The sequence below is a fragment of the Rattus norvegicus genome, chromosome X (assembly GCF_021556685.1).
Source record: "Rattus norvegicus strain SHRSP/BbbUtx chromosome X, alternate assembly SHRSP_T2T, whole genome shotgun sequence".
In the NCBI taxonomy this organism is placed as follows: domain Eukaryota; kingdom Metazoa; phylum Chordata; class Mammalia; order Rodentia; family Muridae; genus Rattus; species Rattus norvegicus.
In genome coordinates this window covers 72,163,899-72,176,324 of record NC_141554.1, presented here as the reverse complement: position 1 = coordinate 72,176,324, position 12,426 = coordinate 72,163,899, and the positions used below count along the sequence as shown (strand labels likewise).

The following is a 12,426-nucleotide window of genomic DNA, read 5'->3' as shown; positions in this document are numbered from 1 at the left end:
TCCCTCTCCCTCTTATTTATCCTTCATTAAGACTGGTCTTGAACTTATGATCCTTCTGCCACAGCTTCCTGAGTAGCTAGGATTACAAACTTGTACTGCCAGGTTTAGTTCTTGTTCTTTTAAGCTGCTGGAGACACCCCAACCCCTTTCTTACTCTAATGCCAAACAAACAAACAAACCAAAACCAAAAAAAAAAACCCACAACCCCAAAACACCACCACCACCAACAACAACAACAAACAAACAAAACAACAAAAATGCCACCCTCAACGACATCTATTCCGAGTATATACTTTAAACAATGGGAATAACTGCTTCTGTTTGTCCAAACATAGGACAGAGGAGGGGGATTTTAATTGGCTCCAGAAGTTCTCATGATTGGGTATCCCCCTGGGAGGAGGTAAAGGTTTAGGATGGGGTCCCTTTAAGGCTTGGAGTGGACAGGGAGTTAGTTAATGGCCATCCTGTAGAGGTGACTTTCCAAGGTGGTTATTATGTGGCTCAATCATTAACCAAGCAGTGGCAGGACCCCAGGGTTGTTGGAAAGGGGCCACTCCTCTCCCAAGGACAGCCCAAGAGCAAGAAGCTATAGCCAGACAGGACATTCCTGGGGTCTTTCTCTCCCTGACAAACTAGCAGTGGAGTCAGCGAGGCAGAGGCAGGCCACCCTGCCCACGTGGGGCTGGAGGAGGGCTGGCCCGGAAATGAAGGAAGTCAGCACACCCTTAATGGGGAAGGAGGGAAAAAAGAGAGACAGTGAAGGGTTTTTATCATAAATGAAAGAGGAAGCTCCAAGCTGGGCTTTGGTGATTAGATGACAAGCTGGAAAAAACGCTCATCCTGGATGCATCCTGTTTTGCTTCAAATTGGCCTCAGGGTCCAGGAGCTGGGGAGGGGTGTGGAGAAAGAGAGCAGCCTCCCAGGAATTCTCCCAGGCCTGCTGACCTCAAACTCTTGGGTGGCCCCTGAGCACAGGAGTCAAGTGGGAATGAAATCTCTTTTGCTACTTCAGGAATGAAGGCAAGGAGTTTCTGAAGTTTCTACAAGAAGCTTCCACAGGTCAGCTGCGGAATCAGGAGCCCCAGAGGTGGCTAACATCTGCACTGGCAATGTAGCGTCTGTAAAACGAAGAGCTCAGGCTCTATAACCCCTCTAGCCTGTGTTCTACAGGGCAGATCAAATGTCCCCCACTTGTCAGTCACCTCCACAGTAATTCCCCCGGTCTGAACTCTAGGGCAAAACAACTGGAAATGAGAATACTAATCACAGTTTGGGGGACACTAAGCGACTAGGTTTGGCGAGATAACGCTACTATGGTTATTTTGTTGCAAGTTCTTTCTCTTTCAGAAAGATACACTGAACTATTTTTAGTTCAATTTGATAACAGGCTTGAGATCTGGTTTAAAGTAACAAGAAAAGCTGTAGATAAGACTATGGTTCTTGAGTCCCAATTACACTGGTTGCTTCTCCTTTAAAATTATGTTTAAAATTCTTTATGATACTTTTTTAGCCCTCAATGAAGAGTGTCTCAGGCCACTAAGCCCCTGGACGACGGATTTCCAATGGTGGGTGTCAGACTCACGGGTCCTTCATGAGAACTAGCTAGCCGTTTATGGCTTACAAAGCACTTAGCTACTGATCCCCTCGTCTAATCTGGTAAACTAGAAAGAAGAAAGCAACCAAGGGGTAAAGGTGCGGAGAGAACGACAGAGACTGGATTTAGACCTCCAATCCCTTGTTCTTTGTTCTGTGACACCCTGGACTGCTAAGACACTAACAGTGGATTCTCAAATCCCTGCTTGTGACTGAGGTAAACAGAAATGGCAAGTGCTCAGCATGCGAGTCCCCTCTATGGAGGGCCACACCAGAGGAAACTCAATACACAAACTCAGCATTTCAGACCTGTGACTGTGGCGCAGGCTGGGGGCCACTAATACACTGATACACTGACTCATACTGACAAGGACCCATGTACATATAATCACACACACACACACACACACACACACACACACACACACACCAAGCCCCCGAATCACAAATTATGAAAGCATTAATAAATCCTTGTCGTCACCAACTGCATGACCAGCACTGTGCTCAAACACCTCATCTGGGGTTGTAGGGTGAGAGGGACTATAAAGTCACCAATGGCTAGGGCTGTAACTCACTACTGGAGTGATTGCCTAAAATGCACCGGACCAGGGGTTTCATCCCCATATCCCGACAGCAAAAGAAAACAACCCCCACCCTCAGATGCTCAAAGATCTTAAGACATTGATGAACACCAGCCTTCTACTCCAAACCCTGAAATCTCCAACAACCACACACTGAGCAGCCAAGTGGCCCAAGACTATAAGGTTTGATCCTCCCTGAATTTAGAACTCAAAAAAGAAGAACAAGAAGAAGAAGAAGAAGAAGAAGAAGAAGAAGAAGAAGAAGAAGAAGAAGAAGAAGAAGAAGAAGAAGAAGAAGAAGAAGAAGAAGAAGAAGAAGAGAAAGAAAAGGAAAAGAAAAAGTTCTCATTTAAACTCAAGAATAAAGTAACTCCTTCTTTCAGCTGAGAATCCCTTTTCCATCCTTTTCCCCAAGAACTTGCCATTCATGGTTACCCGAATTATCCAGGGCTGGAACCAGGAGCTTCAGAAGTTAACTGACAAAAGGCAAAGAAGCATCTCAGCCTGGCATTACCCCTCCTTCCCTTGTGTCCCTGCTGCTATGCCTATACCTGGCTCCAGATGTCCAGTGCTCACATTCCAATCGGTAGTCTCCAAAATGGATTTTTTAATTCAATACAGATGGAGGGCAAGAGATGGGGGGGCAATTAAAAGTAAACTACAATAGCATGCATGTATGGAAATATTATAACGGCATCATTATTTGGTACATTAACTAAAAATTAATGAAGATAAGACAGACGGTCAGTTTGGGTCTCTTGGTACCCCCTTTCTTTTTCTCCTCTGCTCCAGTCTTGAAAGAATTAAGAGCATCATCTTTACAAGACTCCTCCTTTGCATCCACACAAGGTGCATGGCCACTGTGCTGTCTTTACATCTCTAGATATCATCTCCTGGCAGCCTCTCATAAAGGCAGAGGGACCCTCAGACGTACACAGAGGCTTGGTGTTCTTCAAAGATCCCTTAGCACTGCGGAATGACAGCCAGTGAGCAGGGGAGAACAGCCTCTGTTCATTGTGGCATCTCTCAGCTTTAAGTATAGAGTAGAGGTTCAAGGAGCAGAAATTCCAAGTCCGGGTGACCTCAACACTCCGAAGTAAGGACCAAGACCAGATACTTAGTGAAATGGCAGCTACAACTTCAGGATAAATACTTTATCCCCACCCCTTCCACTCTGCCACTCACCTAGACACCACTTGTGCCTTGGGCTGCCCACCTCCAGTCCCCAGGAAAGAAATGTCTCCCTTTCATTCCAAGAAGGTGAAGGCGAGAGGAAACCCAGACAGCAAGGATAGTGACGGCACAGGCAGGGACCGCAACCCTTAGAGTGGGCGTGGGTGCTGGTGCTGCTGCAGGAGTCAAGGTTTGAAAATAGCCCTGGGTGATTCATTACCCTCTTCTCCCAGGATTACTGGGTGCACTGAGTGAGACTCAGGCAAACGAGGACACCAGTTCTTTGCCTGAATGTCATGTCTAAGTGCCATCTCTGGGGTCCCCAAAGTGAGAAACCTAGTGTCTGAAGAAAAGTCCCACTCCTCCTCACATTCAGTTTGCCATCTCCCCCACAGTAGTTTTCCAGATAATCTAGCTGCAAAACCATCATAAGACCCACCAACCGCCTACCTCCAGTCACCCCAAGTGTCTCAGAGACCATCTTTCTTTACTTACTGGTTTAAGAGACTTGGCCCAGGCACCAAACTGGCCAATGTCAGAGCAGAAGAATCTGGGGCCCTTCTAATACTGAAATCTAGCTGCCAATTGAGGTGCCATTGAAAACACTTGACACTCTGGAAAGCATGACCCGCCTGAGGTCATATGAACTGGCGGAACCCCGGTTTCCTGAGTGGTAGTTCAGTGCTGAACTTGAGCAAGTAAGTGTTGGAAGAGACATTGAGACTACCCAAGTTAGAGCTCCTCCAAACTTCCGTCAAATAGCCTTTCGCCTGAGCTTTTCTAATCTAAACTTATGTGGTACTTCACGGCAAACTGAGTCCCAGCGACTTATCCAGAAGTATTTATTAACTTGCTCTGCGCAGCTACCCTGAGAACACTCTCAACAGTCTTTCGGGTGGGAAGGCAGTGAGGCGGGGGCCGACGGAAAAGTCCATGGGGCTGAAACCTTCCTGGAAATGTCCCCCAAAGTAGAAGGAGGGCAGAGTGGGCACCCCCTCCCGCCCGCCGCCCACTGAGTCCCTGGGAAGGCCGCGGCGCCAATCACACCAGGGGTCCTTAGGCCGCCAGCCCATCCCGTTTGCAGGGCTCCGATGGGAGTGTGCAGCCGGCTCAATCAGGGGTCTCTAGGTTTCTATAACTCTGAACCCCGCCCATAAGCAGAGGCAGCCCGGGCTACTTTCCTTCCTGTCTCTGGCGTCCTCAGCCCAGCGGAACTGCCAGGAGAGCAGAAGGGCTGGAGCGCCACAGTGGCTAAGCGGGATACTGGAGGTCAGGGCCCCAGTCTGCCTGGGTGTCCCCCTGATGTCGCCCCAACTCTTACTTGGCAGCCGCGTCCACACAGCGGCAAAGGGATAGGAGGCAAGCGCGGGCAGGGCTGCTCGAGGAAGACACGCGTGGAGCCAGGGGTAAAGGTGCCAGCCAGAATTGCAGCTATAGTAGCTGCTTAGCCGTTGTCAACCAGACTGCTCTCCGCGCAGGTTGGGAGAGAGGGAACATTGGCGAGTAAACTGTAGAGGAGCTCCGCCCTCTACAGGTCCCTAGACCAATGAGGGCCCAGTCCCCTCCTGGTTCCCCCTCCCGCCCCCGCCTCCTCCCCAAAAGCTGGTCCAAATGGGGTGGGCGGGGCTCTGCCAGCTCCTCCAATGCCCTAATCCCCTGTCTTTCCCTCAGGTCACTCTGCTGGAGGCAAAAGACCAGGGACCAAGGCAGAGCTTTGGACAAGCAGAGTTTGAAGGAGTGAAGTGACCACACAGACTTGTATTTATTGAGTTCTGAACGTGTCTGGCACTGCGTGCAGGCTTCAAATTTAAATGCCATGTGCACAAGAGGATTTAAATGGCAGGTCCAGGACAATTTATAGTAAGTCCACAACAAGATGCATGATTAGTAGACGGACGAAACTCTGTAAATGACCAGGAAGTTGCCATTCCCACCTTATTCAGGCACCAGTATTCTGCAATTTCCCCAGTACCTAACCTGCCCACTGCAAGTCTAAACTCTACTTTCGTATAGAAGCACATGGAGAACATAGGGCACCAAAGTTAATTATAGCAGGAGAGGGTTTTCCAGGAGTTCTGAAGCTAAGTATCCCCAGAAAGCCTGTTCAAACTCAATAAGAAATGGTGTTAAGAATTGCTTTCTTCCTTGCCTTGTCTGTGAAGTTTTCAACATAAGTTGACAACCTTAATTTCTCTGTTGAATTTGAGTACTCCTATTTAGCCAGAGCTAGGAGTATGCAAGTTCTCAAGGCACTGCAACTATGCTTACAATGACAGAAACTGAAGACAGGTGACTTATTCTGGGCTACTCAGTAAATCCATGGCAGGCCAAGACTTGCACACTGGTTATTTTCTCCATACCTGGTAGATGAAGGGCATTGGAGCTAAGGTCTTTAGACTACAGGGACTGTATCCATCTCACTGGATTGCTAAAGTAGCCAACACAGCAGTTTGCTTAAAGTCATCAGAGGTGATGACAGAACCAAGCATCCTGCCTCCACTCTACCAGGTTAAACAAATTTCCCCACCTTCCTTCCTCACAAGAAGCAAAGCAAGGAAGCGAGGCAACCCCTAGTATGAACTCTCTGCTCTTCTCAACAGAAGGACTGCAACTGGTATCCTGTGACAATTGCTCTTTCCCAAAGTGAGCCATTCCCCCCACCGGTCTTAAATGTGGTTGCGGCTTGTACACCTGAACTTATTCCCCAAGCCAACATCCTCCCAGGAGGCTATAATACTTTTGATAGGTAGGAAGTCTCATTCCTGAGGCAGGGCTGAGCATAATGGTGTCAGCATACTTCAGGGGCTGAGTTGGAGCCAAATGTATATTGCTTGTATACAATGTTAGAAAGACGTAGAAGTGAAGACCCGCCTTGACCTACCCGTAAGGACAGAAAACCATCTCAGAGCTGAGTTCATCTATCCCACAACACTGTGCTTTGGTGGTTTCCTGGGGATGTTCACTAGTGGGTGATGAAATATCACCCACTCAGGGATAACCATGAAGAAAATTTAAGCATATGAATAATGTGAAGCCCAATTTAACATTTAATAGATACTACTTTTTAGATAAGATCTCTATTGAACCCACGTTGCCATCAAAGTAAAAAAAAAAAAAATAAATGCTTCAACTTCTTAAATGCTAGGGTTACAGGTTTGTGCCACCACCTGTAATTTAGTAGATTCTTCTAACTGAATTAAGATAGTTTTGATTCTGAAATTCGTGTGTGTGTGTGTGTGTGTGTGTGTGTGTGTGTCTGTCTGTCTGTCTGTCTGCAGGTGCACACGTGTGTGTGGTTGTATACAAGTGTGCACTTGTGTGTGGAGACTAGTGAAAAACTTCCAGTGTCGTTCCTCAGGTGCCACCTACTTACTTTTATTTTCAGACAGGGTCGCTCAGTGGCCTGGGGCTGGCTGACTAGAGTAAACAGGCTAACCAGCAAGCCCTGGGGAATCCACCAATCTTCCCTTCACCAATGCTGGGATTCTAAACTCACTACCATGCACAGCAGTTTTTATGTGGGTTCTAGAATAGAACACTGGTACTTCTGCCTGTTACTGACTAAATCATCTCTCCAAACCCTCGTCTGTTTGGGTTTTTTTTTTTTTTTAATGCAATAAAACCCAAAAACCGCAAAGGGTCAAAGTACAAAAAGTACCAAAAACAGAAAAAAACTAAAACAGCATGAAAAACTACAAAATCTAGAAACTGCTATAAATAAATACAGCCCTAGTTCTGCAGTGCCTGACAAGCATAACAAAAACATTTTTTTGTTGTTGCAACACACACTGCCTTGAGAAGCCCACACCCACATTTTTGGTATGTACTGTCCTTTTTCTTTACGTGCCTTTCTCTTTCCTAATGCCTGCACTTAACTACGCGGTAAACTATTTTTCTTAATAAACACCAACAAAATGTTGCTGGATGAGTGGACATGATAATTAAGGAAAACAAAACTTTAGTCCCAATATTTGTAATGCACAGTCATATCACTTTGAAATACCCCAATGGTTATTTCGTTGGGTCTTTAAAAAAAATCTGCCTGTTTTATCTTGAGATATTCTGAAAGACAAGAGTATTCAGCCCCTTCACAGGGGAGGAACGCGGTAGTTCAACAGCATTTTCAACAGTGCCAGCATCTTCTTCCAGACTCAGCCCATCCTGCACGAGATGGATATTGCATAATGGTACCACGAAAGGATGGGGAAATGGTGTCTTTTCACAGGAAATGTGTTCCTGAAGGGCTTCAGGGAACTCGCCCTGGGAATGTTCAAGGAGGGAAATGGATCCTTGAGGGCGAAATAGGTTATACTCCAACCTGCTACACCCAGCACGTGACTCCCTAGCAGGGCTTCCACACATGCCTCATTCAAGCCAAGAAGGAAAGAAAAAAACAGTTTCTTGGTGGACTTGAGGGCCTCCACCAAGCCTCTTGAGAGGGGCCTATTGCTCAGGCTTGCAGAACATGAACTAGTCATGGGTCTAGAGATAACTATTAAAGAGCCTCATGTCAATGGTTGTGGACAAAGAGGGACCTTCCCAGCATGCCAGGCAGAGGGAGGGATGGGGAAGGAATGGTACACATGTGCCTCATTATTTTTTGTTCTGCCAACTGGGAATAGAGAACAGAAAACTGAATCCTGAGAGCAAAAAGACCCCTGTAGATGCACAGCCCACGGTGTCACTCCAGAGCACACTGAAAGGAGGAACTCCACACTGGTCAGGAACTCTTGGATGATAGAGAAGAAGGTTCTGGCTCTGACCAGGTTAGCTCAGGATAGGAGGGATGCCAGGGGCTTCTGAACCTTCCCTTTTCTCAGGGACACAAAAGTCCTCATTTCCTCAACTGCCAGTGCCAAGCAGCTTGTAGCCACCTCCTGGCCCCAGAACAAGCCCCATTCTGTAGCAATCATGCCCCCTGTCTTGAGCTTACTGCCCCATCTTAAAGGAGCCAGAGTCTAGCTGCTGTGGACAGATAGAGCATGCATATTCTCCCACCTCCTAAGGGACTGCCACCTACCCCAAACCAACATGTAGGTTATCCTCAACTGGGTTCTTGAAGCTTGGTGAACCTGGCACAGGTATCTAGAACAGGATGTCTACCCAGCTATGGTGCCCACATTTGCCCTGCTGGTCACAGTGTGCACAAAAAAAAAGGACAGGCCTATATCTAACACTACCCCCTCAACCAATCAAAACACAGAGACACACAGAGAGATAGAGGCAGACACAGATACAGACACACATTCCCCATTCCCCACCCCCCACCCTGCTCAACATCCCGATCTGGCCATCAGCCAGGGCTGAGGCTTTCCAGAGACTATCATCATCAACCTTGCCTTTCTGGAGCTGCCATATCACTACAGGGAGGCAGGGACCAGTCCTCACACTAAGAATGCCTAATCCAAACAGGTAGGCTGCCATATCACTACAGGGAGGCAGGGACCAGTCCTCACACTAAGAATGCCTGATCCAAACAGGTAGGTAGGTCCCAGAGGATGTAGAAGAAGGGGCAACGAGGCTCAGAAGTGGTTTCTATCTCTGAATCAAGAGATCACTCCAGGAAATTAGTTTCTCTCTCTCTCTCTCTCTCTCTCTCTCTCTCTCTCTCTCTCTCACACACACACACACACACACACACACACACACACACACACACACACACACACACACACACACACATCTGGATCAGAGGCCAGGAATCTGTAACTCTGACCTTATCCTGCTTCTTTTGTGGAGAAGCTGAGAGACCTGACAGACTGCCCTGCTGGCTCTAGATGTTAACTGTCTCCATATATTCAGTCAAAGTCTGTCTGAGGATCTCAGAGAGCCCGATAATTTGGCACTTCAAGTTCCATGATACATCAACAGCAAGAAACCCGACAAAGCTGCCTATTTTCTCCCTATAATTTGGATGAGAAGAGGAGGAAATTCTAGGGGAAAAACAGGTATTGAGTGGAAATTTTAAATCCCCACTGAGATATGTTTTAATGTTTAAAGGGATGAATGCCAGACACCTTGGCATACCCCTGGGGTTTCCAAACGGAGCTTGGATTGAAGTTTTCAAATGACCAATATCAGCTATAAAGTGCTGTCGGGGTGGTGAAAGCCATAATACAATCTGGGACACTGAATGAGAGGGGGAGGCTAACCCTTTGACGTTACAGAGGATGTTGGGAACTACTCTCTAAATGTTAAAATTCAGAGATATGGAATCCAAAAAGAGAACAGAAGGATAAAGGGACAGATCGACAAGGGGATGGTATAGGAAAAACATCATCTACGGTTAGTCATACAAAGGGACCAGAAGGCAGGTAGGATAGTGTACTGTTTGATGTCAGAGGCAAAGTCTCAAAGGAAGCAATGGGAAAGGACATACTCTACAAATGCTAACTGCGTGTCTGTATTTTGATTCTGAAATGTGCGCGCACGCGTGTGTGTGTGTGTGTGTGTGTGTGTGTGTGTGTGTGTGTGTGTGTCTGTCTGTCTGTCTGTCTGCCTGCCTGCCTGCCTGCCTGCCTGCCTGCCTGCCTGCCTGCCTGCCTGCGGGTGCATAACCCCAGGGGTATGACAGGTTCTTAGAGACCAAGTCAGACGGACAGTCTGGATGGGAAGATGGGGCACTTATAGGATTATGCAAAAGCTTGTTAGGAGTTAGAAGAAGCAGGCATGAAGAGGGGAAGAGCTGGAAAAGGGGCACTCAGATAAGGATTGAGTTTTAGAACAAAGGGACCCAGGGCTAAAAGATGAATGTGCATAGGAAGATGGCTTGAATTTCCAGAGCCTGTAGAGGGGCAACCTGGCGCTGACACTCCCTCTGTCCAGGTCTGCCGTCCTCTGTCCATCTGCTTTCCAGCGTGGCAAGTCCCACCTGGTACCCTTCATGCCCTAGAGCATCCACATTCTAGGCTTCCTTCTGGAGCTACCAGCTCTGCGCCTCTGCCATGAGTCCTTGGGCACCCTGTCACATCAGGGGCTCCATGGAGCCCTGTTCAGGAGGAGTTCTGGAATTGGAGGGAGGAAAGCTGGGGAAAGGCTGTCAGGACAACCAGGCTGTGTCTGTTCCACCCAACTAGCCCACTGGTGAGGACTGGAAAGTTCCATGCCCCAACTTTGCTCAGGAATTCCTTCTCCTCTAGCTATGGGCCTTCTTTGGGTACATCTACATTACCACTCGTCACCACGTTACTATTGAAGCATCTCTCATGGATGGCCTTCTGTATGTGACTTCCTATTTAAGAAGTATTTCACTATTACTATTCTCTCTAGCTCCTTCTGGCTATGCAAAGCTTGGAGGGCTGGGGAAGGTCTCATTAGTCACAAATCAGCCCCTCCACTTCCTATGTCTTACACCTCACCATCCCAGTTAGTGGCATGGGAGGAGATTTTGTACAAAAGACAAATGAAGGGAGTCTCCATGGTTGCTCCAGACATCTTAGCAAAACAGACTCAGCTTCCTCCAACTGTACCCTCACCCTATTTTCACCCTGGCTGCTCAGTGTGCATCACTATCAACAAAGACATGGTGGAATCCTAGTACTAAGAATCTCCTGGAGTAGAGGCAGTCTTTAGAGACTCACCTATACTACAAATGGAAAACTAAGGGCCAATAATACAAATGACTTGGTCATCCCTAAGCAAGGAGGGTATCTTCATGTTACAGGACAATCTGAGGATCTGGAAAGCTTTGAACATGGCATCTGGGACAGAGTCCAGGCTCCATAAAGAAGGATTAACTTTTCCAGGCCTCACTGAAAGGCATACAGCCTCTACTCGCTAGAAGCAAACTTGTTGGCTTGTAGAGATGATAGTGGGCCTAATTTATCTGTTTTCAAATGAAGAAGTGAAGACAAGAACATTGTCAGCTCTCAGACTTTGTCACTCCTACTCCAGTCCTCTGGATGGCCAATCAAGGGGCCAAGGTTCTCATTCTGGCTCTTTGAGAACTGTGGCATAACCTGGGCCATAACTCCAAGCCTCAGCTTCCTTGTTTTTAAAATAAGGATAATCACCCCATGGCCTAAGGGGAGTAATCAGCCTGGCTTGTAAACTGAGCATTGTTTGTATAGCTTACCACTTACAAAGCATGTTCCATATGCCCATTGTAACACAGCTCTCTCTCTCTCTCTCTCTCTCTCTCTCTCTCTCTCTCTCTCTCTCTCTCACACACACACACACACACACACACACTACACCTATACCTTGTCCTTTAGGGGAATCTGTTCTATTTGTGAGTGTAAGCTGGCCAGAGGAGTCTGCAGTTGATGAGCTCTGTGCTGTCTCTCTAGGAGACTGTCAGCACTGGAAAGGAGTAAGGGGGTCATGCGTTTTTTCATCTCTCCCTCCTGGGGCAATGGAGGCGTGCAATAGGCTTTTTGACAAACTATTTACTGATCGAATGAGTGTGTTCTACAAGTGGGGGTGAGTGAGGATTTGCTCAAGATCACATAGTGAGTCTATTTCAGAACTAAGAAATCTGACTCTGTGCCATCTTCCATCGGCCATTCTATAGTACAGATTGTGTGTGTGTGTGTGTGTGTGTGTGTGTGTGTGTGTGTGTGTGTGTGTGTGTGTGTGTGTGTGTGGACACTCACGCGTGTCCCTTTTCCAAATGATCATAAATCAACAGAGTCAGTTCTCCTCTCTTCCTACCTTCTGGCCTATCATCAAACATACTCTAGATTAGGACAGTTAGCCATTAGGATGGCACTTCTGCACCCAGTTTGGTACTGCCAACTATACATTGGGACTTTTGAGGTTCCAGCAGCCTGTCCTGACCCTAACACAGGGACAAGATCTTCCTGAGGAAAAGGAGGCTCCAGTCAACTTCCTTCAATACCAGGAGTAGGGCTTTTGCTCTCTGCTTGGGCAAGAGTATGGAACACAGCCCCTGGGTGGCAGCAACTGAGGAGGCAGCAGCAACCTCTTCCTATCCTTCAAGGGCACCTCCCTCCCTATCTGTCCCCCACTTCTTCCTGAGTTCTGCTTCCACTATGGGCCAGAACAGTGAAAAGAAAGGACTCCAAAGATTGCTTTGAATCCCAAAACATTGAGCTAGAAAGACCGCTGAGGTAATTTA

General features: G+C 47.4%; 1 protein-coding gene across 4 annotated transcripts in view; it reads right to left on the bottom strand.

The window, feature by feature from the left end:
• Positions 1 to 12,426, bottom strand: part of Stard8 (StAR-related lipid transfer domain containing 8) — a 117,017-nt gene that overhangs the window by 27,196 nt on the left and 77,395 nt on the right. The window contains exon 1 of one of the 4 annotated variants that reach the window (NM_001107849.4): positions 4,669 to 4,827. The exons of the other annotated variants lie outside the window; for them this stretch is intronic. The gene's annotated coding sequence lies outside the window, so the exon portion shown is untranslated. Of the gene's footprint in view, positions 1 to 4,668; positions 4,828 to 12,426 lie in introns of those variants that run through there. 4 annotated transcript variants of the gene reach the window in all.